The 12,529-nt window shown below is 43.3% G+C and overlaps 1 protein-coding gene across 7 annotated transcripts in view; it reads right to left on the bottom strand.

Moving 5' to 3' along the window:
• Positions 1 to 12,529, bottom strand: part of hoxb3a (homeobox B3a) — an 85,378-nt gene that overhangs the window by 25,094 nt on the left and 47,755 nt on the right. The window contains exon 1 of one of the 7 annotated variants that reach the window (XM_061026358.1): positions 9,892 to 10,003. The exons of 4 other annotated variants lie outside the window; for them this stretch is intronic. The gene's annotated coding sequence lies outside the window, so the exon portion shown is untranslated. Of the gene's footprint in view, positions 1 to 1,616; positions 1,981 to 9,891; positions 10,004 to 12,529 lie in introns of those variants that run through there. 2 more of the 7 variants (XM_061026359.1, XM_061026355.1) reach the window with 2 other exon arrangements.

The following is a 12,529-nucleotide window of genomic DNA, read 5'->3' on the forward strand; positions in this document are numbered from 1 at the left end:
ATTATTATTATTATTATTATTATTTAAATAAAGAAATGTTGTTGCAGAATAATGTTTGCATGAATGTTTGTAATAAAAATATTTGATGCATCATTGACTCTCCTCTTTGCATATGTTACCTGCTGGCTGCACACCAAAACTACAGCACACACACTGAGTTATGAGGTGAGCAGATTTAATTATGTTACTCAATGCAGCCCCTCCTCATCCACACCCCAATTACTACTCTCGCATAAAGCAAAAGACTAAACATGTCTCTGGAGTGTTTTCTTAGATTCTCCACAGGCTAAATGTAGGAGGATGTGAATAAGAAACAGAATGTGAATATAAACATGACACTGGTATAAAAAATGAGGGGAACCCCCCCCCCCCCCAATGTCTGCTCGTTATTTTCCTCCATATTGAGAGAAAAAGAAGAATTCACAGTGAAAGATTTGAGCAAAGACAGAGACACTGAGTGCTGACATGAAAAATGGCGCTCAGCTCCATTCCAGAAGTCATCCAAAGAAAACATGAGAAACTGAAGGAAGAGGAATGATCTCAGAGTCACAGTGAAGTTAACTGCACAACATTAAAACACCTCTGAATGAGCAGCAGAGCATGTGTTCACGCGCTGACACTGTGCAGACAGTTTGGTGACATAAATGCTGGAAAGATTTCCAAACTCATGCTGTTTGTCCCTGCAAAGCTCCTGTCCGAGCAGCACGCTCTTTAATGGCTGTAATTGACTTTAAAGCAGGCCCTGACTGTGCACGAGGAGCTCTGGAGTCGGACCCGCGTCTCTTACACATCCTGACTCACACCTCCTGATGGATGGCACTCTACTGGCCGGCAGCTCTCTTTTTATGAGATTTCATGGCGGTCGAGGCGTGCCCGGTGTGCCAAATTTAAACAAATCTCCCGTTAATTGGTCGCCGCAGTAATTCAAGACCCGGAGCTGCAGCCAGGAAGGAAAAAAAAAAGAGAGAGAGAGAACACCCCGAGTAATAATCAGGTGTGAAAAGGCGGAGGAGTGTGTGAGGGCATGGAGAGGGAGGAACATGCAGAGGAGGAGGAAGAGAACCGAGAGAGGAGCCCGCGGCGGCCGAGACCTCTTCCTCCTCCTCTCCGTATTCTTCCACCTCGTTCCGGTGTATCATCGCTCCATCGACCGTCATTTTTTTTCCCCCCACAGTGGAGGAATCATGATTTATCGCGCGCGGCACCGTAAACAACAGCACTCCCTCACAAACACACAATGGCAGCCGCGGCCGCACGCTGACACCCTGCCTCACTATAAATCAAGAGAAGGAGCTGGCTGCGAGAGAAAGAGGAGAGAGAGAGAGGGTGAGGAAGAGGGAGAGAGAGGGGTGGACAGATAGAGAGAGATGTGGAGGCAGACACGAGCTGATGGGAGGAAGATGGAGGAGAATATCCGCGTGCTTCTTAAAATATAAACAGCCATCGGCTAACGCTGCTCCCTCTCTCCCTCTCTCAGGCTCAGACCCATAAACAATGGCTGCTGCTGCTGCTGCTGATGATGATGATGGGTGGGGGGTGATGTGTAAACAACACGACAGCTACATGCACGATGAGAAAACACGCAAAAAAAGATGGGATTTTGGGGGCATATTTACCACGATGTGAGAATGATTCACTGAGAGGGATGCGGGCGCAGGCGGCGCAGCGGCGCAGGAGATGAGGAGGAGGAAGAAGAAGGAGAAGAAGAGTTGTGGTGGTCTCCCCCCATGCAGTCCCCTTCCTTCCGCAATACTCACGGTGTCCACAACGACCCGCAAGACGCACACCCGTCCAAATTTGTTTTATTGCAGCTCCTTCTCTCTTTTCTCTTCCTCTCTCTCTCTCTTCGTTGGCGTTCCTCAGTGTCTCTTCTCTCCCCCTCTCTCTCTCTCCTCTCTCTCTCTCTCCCCCCTCTCTCCGCTGCTATAGGGGGGCTTGTATTTCTTTTTTTTTTTGAAGGGACAGTTGAATTTCGACGTCACACACACACACACACCGGAGCAGCAGTGTGTCTTTGCGTTATATTCCTGACGAATACATATCTGTTCTGCAACCTCTGCATTCATTATTTAATGAAGCACGTGACGTGGTGGTCGGGGCGGGGGGTGCAAGGGGGGTGGGGGGGTGAGTGGGGTATCTCTGTTTGTGGGACCCATCCGGACCATGCAAGAGGAGAGCAGCAGAAGTTAAAAAATGAGTGTAAAGCAGCAGGAGAGCACCTGTGTTCACCTCTCAGCCTTTCACTGACTGCTGTGCGCGTGAGTGTCATAAAGTGTAAGGTAAGGCAGGTAGGCCTGACACGCGCGCAGAGAGAGAGAGGGCGATAAAAGATGATTGTCACCGACTATGTTCGTTTTGAAAAAAATGAGTGCTGGCCCCGGACTGTTTCTCGGTTATTCCTCACTGTCAGCTCCCCGTTAGTCGACAGAACAGAGGAGGGAGGAAAAGGGGAATTCCTCAGATCGTCCTGTCTTATATTCCAATGAATCACTTTCACCAGTTGGAAATATTCGATGATGACAAAGAGGAGAATATTTGATCTGACCTGTGTGCATCATGAAGGAGTTTATTTCTCATGTTTGGAGTCAGCTGGGAAAATATTTTTACAACCTCAACCAGCAAAAAAAATAAAAATAAAAGTGGAATTAAATCCGCCAAGCTGTGTTTAATAAACACATTTATGTTACGCACTGAATAAAGAGAGAAAGGCTCCAACAATCTGAATCAAACATTTATTTGTATTTAATTTGGACTTGGCATCTTTCCTTTTCATCCCAGTCAAACTTGTCCTCGTTATTAATTCAGAAACATTTATTCAGCAGGGAAAGGAACACGAGCTGTAACAGAGAGAGTTTGAGACAAAGAAAGAAGGAGTGAGTGAGGGGAGACCAACCTCCCCCCCCGTCGGGAGGCCGTGCCGTGCAGGGCACGTTGGAGTCCTTTTGGCGCTCGGTCTCCCGGTTTCAGAGCTCGAGCCGCCTCCAGCAGAACAATGGAGCACGAGAGCTAACCTAGCTGCTAACGAGAAACACTTCAAGGTCAAACAATGAATGTGTGCAGCCTGAAGACGCGCCGCTAACTCTGCTGCCTGCAGGTATACAAAGTGTTCATCAGGAGGGTCCATTAAAGCTCCCAAACTATCTCCTTTATTTATGTGAAACCTCGAGGAGGGAAATTAAAGATGTGTCTTAAAAAAACAAATTAAGCAGAAAGTGTTTCTAAAAATACAAGACGTTAAAATGTGAATCTTCTATCAGCTCAACACTCGGCTGGTAATCTCAATATTTACTTTTTTATTCACTTCAAGAAAACCACAAAGACTGAGCCCAACCTGCATTCCGCTCGCTCAGATTTTTACCCACAACAAGATTGAAATCAAACATTTGCGGTGGTGATGATGGCGTCTGTAATGACGGCCATAAATTATAGCAATCACAGTGTGAAACAACAGCTAAGATAAGTAGCAGCAGCAGCAGCAGAGAGACCTGCAGCCGGCCTGACAACTGCAACACAAACCAGCGCTGTGTACAAACTGGGCACACGTACACATCAATAAAAAAAACAGTTTCACATCTCAAACACACAGATCCTGATGGAGTCAAACATAGAGCTCTAACTGCAGGTCTTAATAATCCTACATGTAGGCAGAGCAGAAGACACAAAGGAATGTCTCAAAATAAATATTCAAAATAAAGTGCGTATTCGGTTTCCAATGAGCCCTTGGTATTTAAGCCGTTATTTCAGGCTTTAAAAGCTAACATGTGAAGTGATGTTTGAGGTCTTTGGGGGTCTGTTGGTGTGTGATGGATTAAGACAGGTAGATTCTCCTCCTCGTTAATAATTAAACAGAAACTGAAAATGTCGCTTTGTTCAGACAGAGAATGGACGCGAAGTCAAAGTGCCCGAGACGTCAGAAAATACTGAGAAAACAGCCTTTATTATTATTATTATTATTATTATTATTATTATTAGTATTATTACTATTTTTATTGTTATTGTGATTATTGGGGCTAAAGTGAGAGAGAAAGGCAGAAACATTTAGAGAGAGGAGCAGATTGATTTAGCAGCTCACACATCTCTTCCTTTTACTGTGCCTCGTAAATCTGTCTCGAGACGGCAGCACGCGCACAACCGGTTTTTGAAATATATGCTTCTCCTGCGCGAGACGTGAGGTCTCCCCCCCTCCCCCAAGTTAAAGTATCTCACCAGAGACATCCCGGACCGAGCGGCCTCCCGAGCAGGCTGTACCCGCTCCTTATTGTTCTCTGTTTGTGTTTGAGAAATGAAAGACCAATCAGGATCAATAACTAATAACACGTGAGCAATTAAAGACGACTTAAAGGTGTATTCAGGCATGCACGCGCTGAGTGTGACCGTGTATCATTTGAAGGACACATGGTTGATACTGGAGTCATTGTGAAGCAGTCAGTGTGTGTACTTACAGTGTGTTTTAATGGGCTGCACGTGACAGGATCAATGACTGAGCTGAGCAAACTGTTCACTTTAAAAACCCCGCGTGAGCCTTCTGAGCTGCAGATCAATGACACTTTATATTTAATATTTTTATATTATATTAGAGTTTTATTATGATCACACCTCTCTCGTGCTGATCAGCTGATTCCTGGATTACAAACAGAATAACATTTTGAGCAGCGACGTCACAGTTTACCTGAGCAGGTTAAAATGAGGGTTTAAAGTGACTGATGAGGAACTGATCTAAATTAACTTTATGTGTGAAACATTAATGGTTGTAAAGGTAGTGGACACGTGCTAAAGTCAACATTTTGAAGCATCCAGTGTCCTGCACAGAGAGGGACTGACATGAAGAATTATTATTTAGGATGAAATGAAAAGAAATGTGATATTTGCAAAGCTTTTGTGAATTTTGCACTCAATATGTGGATGTTTTTTTTAATTAAATAAAAAGTTTATTACCATTTAAATCACCACGTGGAATAAAAAGGCGGGATTTCTGGCCCCATATAGAAAATATTTGTATTGTTTTGATTATTATTTAGATTTAAATGTTAAAACCAGATAGAAGGCAGAATCATAGAGATTGATTTATAATACTGCTTCTGTTATTATAATTATGATTTTTATGATTATTATTACATCACAGATGAGTGAGGGTCTGAGTGTGCTCACGTTCATGTTGATGATGTAACAGCAGCGAGCGCGCGGTTGTCACGCGGATATTGAGAAGTAAAAAGGTAAAGAGGGGCAGACGGTTTGTTTCATACTTTACTATGAGGACACTTTGACTTAATGCTCCTCAATTAGTCACACAGAGAGCTCAGGCCGACTCATCACTCACATGGACCGGATGTAAGAGCTCTGCTGAACGGGACCGTCAGTCCGTGGGCCTGCTGGGGGGATTTTTACTGAACATAGAGGATCATCACTCTGCAAGAGGACTGAAACACACAGAAGGGAAGCAGCTAACAATCATATATTTATGACTCATTAGCTTTTTATCCCGTATTTATTATCCAGTTGTTGATTGGGATGTTTATATTTAAGGGGGCAGGAAGTTTGGGTTGCCAGGTTGGTCCCGGCTGAAGATCTGATCCAATGAAAATAAAAAATAAAAATAATGAATGAATGAAACGAAGTTCATTTTCTGTGACAAAAGCAAGAAAGTTATTGGTGCTTTGAGAAAGAGTGACGTCATGTATCACCTGGACGTCTGCTTCCTATATGATAATAAAATTAGAGACACAGGGAGTAACAAGGGGTCAAGCAATTTCCGGTTTTCAAATCCTTCTTTTCTCTGGGAAACTGATTTTATTCCGTTGATTACTAACTCTGTAGTTTAGTGCATATTAATTCATCAGCACACCGAAACAAAAAGCATCATCATGTGTTGAGACTTGGCAGTCATTATTGGCTCTCTATTTAAAATACTTAATACACGTCTACTTTTAAATAGCTCTCTCTCTCTCTCTCTCTCTGCAGTAGTAAAAGCCTGGCAGCCATATATCTCTCGTGACGACCTCCTCCTGCAGCCCGCGCGCCTGCACCGTGACCTCCCCGGCTCCTCGCGCTCTCCAGAATAATAAATTTCTCGGGCAAAGCGGCTGCAACGAGCGCGAGGACAGGAGAGGGGGAAGAGAAAAAAAGAAAAGCGCGCGGGGCGATTTGTCTGGCAATTAGCAAACCACCGCGAGACTCCGCGGGCCAAAAAGAGAGAGAGAAGTTTTTGGATGTGTGTTTGAGCGTGTGTGCATGCTCTCTCTCTCTCTCTCTCTCTCTCTCTCTCTCTCTCTCTCTCTCTCTCTCTCTCTCTCTCTCTCTCTCTCTCTCTCTCTCTCTCTCTCTCTCTCACACACACACACACACACACACACACTGATGAGACAAATTTCGTGCCTGAGACTTTGAACATGCATGTCATAGTGCCTGTGTGTGTGTGCACGTGAAGCCGGCTGCAGCTTCCTGTGTAAATCTGCTGTTGAAACATCAGCTCCATCAGCTGGTCGGCAGCCTCCCTGACAGACCGTGAGGAGCAGCCGTTGTTTCTTTCTTTCCTTCACAGTTATTTTACTGCTGATCCCTCTGAGATCACAAACACAAACATCACGACCGCCTTCAAAGCCGCTGAGAAAACATCACAACATAAAGCTGCAGAAACACTCCAGACCTTAAAATCACAAAGAGAAGATGTTTGCATTAACAGCAGCAGCAGTTTTAACACGCCGGCTTTTAATCAACCTGCTGGAATTAGATTCACTCCATTTCATCTGGTGCTCTGAGAAACTTTACAAAACTGCAGCTCAAGTGTTTCTGTATGAACACAGCTGGTGTCAGCGACGTGTGCACGGTATCTTCACCGAGTTTAAAGTCGATATTAGTCGCAAACCTTTACATCATTTACTCAACAAAGATAAACCTACGACTGATTATCACACAGCAAAAATAAACACAAGAGCCCGTTTTTAATCTGCACGCTAGGCATTCAGACTACCTTCCACATAATTCACTTAACTTCCATTTTCTGCTCCTTTCTTTTTATTTAATCAAGAGCTGAAGTCATGTGATGTTTGGAAACTATGAGACAGAATTTGAGCTGAGGATAGCCACAGCTCAGTGTCAATAAACGCTGAGTCTGCTCCGTTACCTGTTTGAATACCTGCTCAGTTTGATTCAGAGAGCGGGACACATGAAGGAGAAACACTGAAGGAGCTGCTGCTCAGCTTTAAATGCTCTGTTAATGATTTTGCACATATAAGTTTGATGCTCTTACACCTGCAGCATCCTCTTCCTCTGAGACTTTCCAATCTTAAACAACTTTAACAGTTAAGAAATGAGCAACGAGTCTGCAGCTCTGTGAGGAGACGCATCGGTCACAAACATCAAACATCAAACATGAACTACAAACCGCTCGACGCGTTTCCTGAGCGAGCTGCAGACACCATGTTTGTCTTTTATCAGCACCGTGCTGCTCCTCATTATCGTCCTCTCTCTCTGAGTTCTGTCTTTGATCCGTTTCTGCGGCAGAGAGCGTTGTGTCACACGCAACCAAAGACCAAAAATAAAACACTAAGTATGATAAATACGCGATCGTAAAACACACAGCCTCACCGAGCGCATTAAGAACAAGAGCATCCAAACCTCACTGTCTCTCTTTAGCTCCACATGCTGCATCATGTGGGACGGACAGCTGCTCTCAAACCTGCAGTTTGAAAGTTTTTAAGGATTTACAGTTAGCTCTCCACCTTCTACATTTCTGTAAAATGATCCTCTTCTGAAGTGCATTAGTTATTTGAACTCTCAATAACACTGTCACATTGTGTGCAGTACAAACACCACGGTCTAGTTCTCCGTGCAGGTGACACACCTGTCCTTTGCATGCATTTCTGTAGGGAGCAGGTGTGTCCAAACAGCAGCAGTATGTCATGTATGGCTGTTGTGTAGTGGTCTACCTGTTCTGGACATGCAGGAAAGGAATGACTGTTTCATTCTGCAGAAAGGTTTTAGGATCAGATAACCTCACACACAGCTGAACTGCTATAATCTCAAAGGAAAAGATTGTTGTGTTGCGGTTTATTGGTGCTGAGATTGAAGCCATGAAACCAACAGCAGGCAGCACATGACTGTTACCATGACGAGAGGTGAAAGAGAACAACACAGCAGGTGATGATGTAACCCTTCACTGTAAGGACGACGTTAGCATGCAGACAAGAAACCGCACAACTGTCTTCATAAAGTAGAAATTAAATTTATCCATGTGTAAATCACTTTGAACCACTCTCTTTTCTCTCTGTTTCTCATTCACAGAGACACAGATGTGGACAAACAGCTGGATTACTTTTAGAGCATGGAAGAGACAGCTGCAGGCCGACAGAGAAACTGTGTCGGCTTAGAACCACAAACTCCTAACCTCCAGTGAAATTATTACACATGCCCTACTCCACTCTACTCTACTGTTTGTTTCACACGGGACACACACACACACACACACACACACACACACACACACACACACACACACACACACACACACACACACACACACACACACACACACACACACACACACACACACACACACACACACACCTCTGTCAGGGGAAAGTCCTTCACACACTGGACTCTTTGCTCTGTAAACTTGTAAACTCTGTCTTGTGGTTCACCTGCATGTTAAACTGGACTTTGGCAGATTTTCACTGCATGAAATTTGATCCTATTGTTGAGGAGGTAACATTTGAGGATCAATGATTTGTAACATGTCCCAAAGTGCTGTGACCTCTGACCTTTCTGCTGACAGTGAATGACAGTATTGATGCACTTTAACTTCTCGAGTGGACTGAGGTAAGAACCATCACTGTTGGGGAGGCGACTTTGAAATCACACGAGCTCTGCAAACTGCCAATAAATAAAAAGACTAAAATGAACACTTCGGTTTGATTAGATAAGATAAACCTTTATTTATCCCACAGTAGAGAAATGTGTTACAGCCTTACAGCAGCAAAGAGCAATGAGAGTTAAAAAAAAAAAAGAGCACGGTGCACGATGTGTAGCGGTGACAGAGCTGCAGTTCATTCACATGAAGTTTAAACATTCACAGGAACAGAAAATAAGGAGTCTACCACTGAGCCACAGCCGCCCCACGCATAGAAAGCCTCTTCTGTAGCAGGCGTCACAAACACAAAGGTCGACTCACACAGCTCCAACTAATAGAGTTAAGAACTTCACTACTTGTATAAATAAGTGTTTTATATTTGTCAAATAAATATGTGAAAACATTTATAAAGCGACCCTGTTAAAGATTACTGATTCAAGTCATTAAATGCTGTAAGATGTTTTGAGCACCAGGATGAGGAGCATTAAAAACACATCGAGCATCTGACATGAAATAACAGACACAGGTCTTTAAGACAGTCAGTGAGCATGGACTGTTTAGTATTGTTTTGTCTGTAGTTGTATCTGTGTTTCTGAGTTTCTTTAAGTCTATAAAATGAGAGTCGGGGTCAGGGGATTGTAAATCAGCCACGGGTAGAAACCTGCATGCATGATATCTACTTTATGTTTTACATGAAGGAATGCTCGTGCATGTGTCCCTGTTTACTCGGTTTACCTGGAGCTAAGTAATCCTGGCTCCTGATTGGTTAGTTCGGTGCCATTTGAAGAGGAAGTGTTGTGAAGCTTATTTAGAGGACAGTAAAGTTTTCTGTCTCTTCTTATAAAAGTGACTAAACCAGCTCCCAGCTGACCCTCACCTTACACACACACATTAGCCAATCACAGGCCTCATAACAAACAGCCAGGTAAGCTAACGGCCGGATATTATTTTCCCCAACGTCACGCTCAAAACAAACAAATAGCACAAACACCTTTAGCATGTAAACAACATTAAAGTCGATGAGAGGATGAAAACGCGGTTCGTACCTCGTGCAGCTTCATGTTGGGTGCTAAAGGTGAGCAGCACGAGCATGTCCGGGTGTGTCTCCATATCCAAAACTATAGGATTGGCGCCGATCTACCTGCATGCTTTTATATCCGGTTTGCGACAGGTGAGTGGAAAACTCGCCTTCAAAGTAAAAGCGCAGACTGCAATCAATAATGCAATGCAATGCAATAATAATCAATAACAATGTCTTTAACAAATATGATATAATAGGTAACAATGAAGTTTATGACGTCTTTTAATTTCACTATGTTGACTTTTATTGTTTTAGTAAGAGTCACTTATAAATTCATTTTTCACATTTATTTAATAATATCAAGAATTTTTTTAATATGATTAAAATGTATTTTCACAAATCAACAAAATTCAATTGAAGAAACTATTTGATTGTATAAATAATATTAATAAAACATGGAAATAAACGTCAACTGTGATAAGATTAAATTAAAATAATTAACATGAATAATAAATATTATCAATATCGATACAATGTGACGTCACCATCTTTGATACGATTTGTTAATTTGTGATTCTTTCTTTGTAAATAATCAAACTAAAAGCATCCTGGTAAACATTTATCTGACCTTTGACCCGGCTGTCTTTCAGTTTAGTAGTTTGTAGTTTAGTAATAAAGTAATGTGATTACTTTCATTTAAATGTTTAGCTGAACGACACCAGAGAAGCTGCTGCATAATGTTGTGAGACTAATGACACGCAGTCAACGCTCTGCAGCTCTGAGAATCATCCAACATATCAAAACTTTGAATGTTCAACAAGCTGCTTATTACCACCCATCAAATCTGTAACTCCACACCTGCAGCTTCTCCTTCAACAGGTGAATCTAAAGTCTGATCTCCTCAGGATGCAACATTATGAGATATCAAACACAGTGACACTTTACACTGTTTACATTTTCTACATTTTAATATTATTTTTTAATGTTATATTTCTACATTACTGTATTTATGTGTATTTGTACATTTTGAGTGTTTATTGTATGGCCTTGTGGAACAGTCTTTACATTTCACTGCACATCTGTATGAACATGTGACAAATACAAATCTTGAATCTTGCAGTTTTAGAAGAGGGTCAGGTCTACAGAATGAAACCTTAAAGCAGAGCTGCACCACATCGTGTCTGCACCCCGTCATACTGCCTCCATCAGAGCACATCACAGCAACATTTGGATGATTTATGGCTCTTTTCTTTGCGTTCACACTGACATTAAAGCTACTTTGTATCTGTGCAGAGGTTTGCTGCACTTTAAATCAAAACAAAATCATGCTCACACGTTTGTTACATTTTCAACAGTTACACCACATGGGAAACATTTCATGGCATTGAAACTAAATGAAAACTTTTGGCCCATTTGCCATCGTGCCGCTGATTAATTAGTGCTCCCCAACACACACACACACACACACACACACACACACACACACACACACACACACACACACACATACACTCCTCCAGCTGCAGGTCAGGTTACCAGGCCGGAAAATGACCAGCAGCCACCAGGCGGTAAATAATGATCACTGATTGGCTCACGATCACTTTTCTCACTGTTCTCATCTGTTTTGTTTTATTCATACGATTCTATTTGGACGCTTTTCATCAAATATGTTTAACTGTTAGATTCTCTAATGAATACATATACAAAGGTTTGTTACACCAGTTTAAATGTTTTTTTTCCAGCAGCCAATCCGAAGTTCAGACAATTGCACAGTCCTCATTACATAACAAAAAAAAATCAAAATATACTGAGCTCCGTCTTTCCAAATATAGTGCAACATTTTCTGTTCCAGCTGACCCTCTCATACTAAATCAAAGTGTTTCACAACACGTTGTGTCAGAGTGCTACAAGCTCTCACAGGAAATCAACTCAGTCTCAAACTTAGAATGACCTGGAGGCAGCTGCAGATTTACAAAAATAAAATCCTTGTTTTGGTGGAAGTTTGGAGTTAATAATGATCTTTAAAATCTCTACATGTCAGCCAACACACAGCCTGTAGTTTGGTTTGTGATTCAGTGCGTCGTGGCCTCTCTCTGACCCCTGCCCAGGTGGCTCTCTTACCCCTCTGTCTGTCTGTCTGTCTGTGGGAGCGGAGATAGCGCCGCCATGCCCCCGGGTTACAGTGCCCTGAACTCGGCCTGTTATGACTAAGTGGCCCGGGGGCTCCCGGGGTCTGGGAATGTCCGAGGGAGCGGAGGGTCCAGCAGCCCTGCGAGGTCAAGGGGGGAGCAGGAGTGGGGGTATGAGAGCTGTGTGTGCGGGGGTGTGTGTGCGGGGGTCAGCCTCTGGCTTCAGAGCCAGTGGACCTCATCGGTCAGAGGAACGTGTCCCCTGTTTGAACCCTCTGCGGCCGCAGCTTGCCCACTCCGCTGCCCTGCATGACCATTGATTTTCCCTCCTCCACCTCTGCCTCATTCTCCCTCTTTCTCTCCCTCGATACCCGGCGCTTATATTTCTCTCATTTGTTCCTCTCACTTCTCCACGCATCGCATCACGCCACGGCTGCATCCCCACGAGAGGCCGCGAGCCCCCTCCACCAGAACCGCTGCCCCCTTCTATTTCTAATCCCGCGAAGATTGATTTCTGTCGAGGTCAAACAGGAG

This window comes from Labrus mixtus, chromosome 20 (genome assembly GCF_963584025.1).
Source record: "Labrus mixtus chromosome 20, fLabMix1.1, whole genome shotgun sequence".
Classification (NCBI taxonomy): Eukaryota; Metazoa; Chordata; class Actinopteri; order Labriformes; family Labridae; genus Labrus; species Labrus mixtus.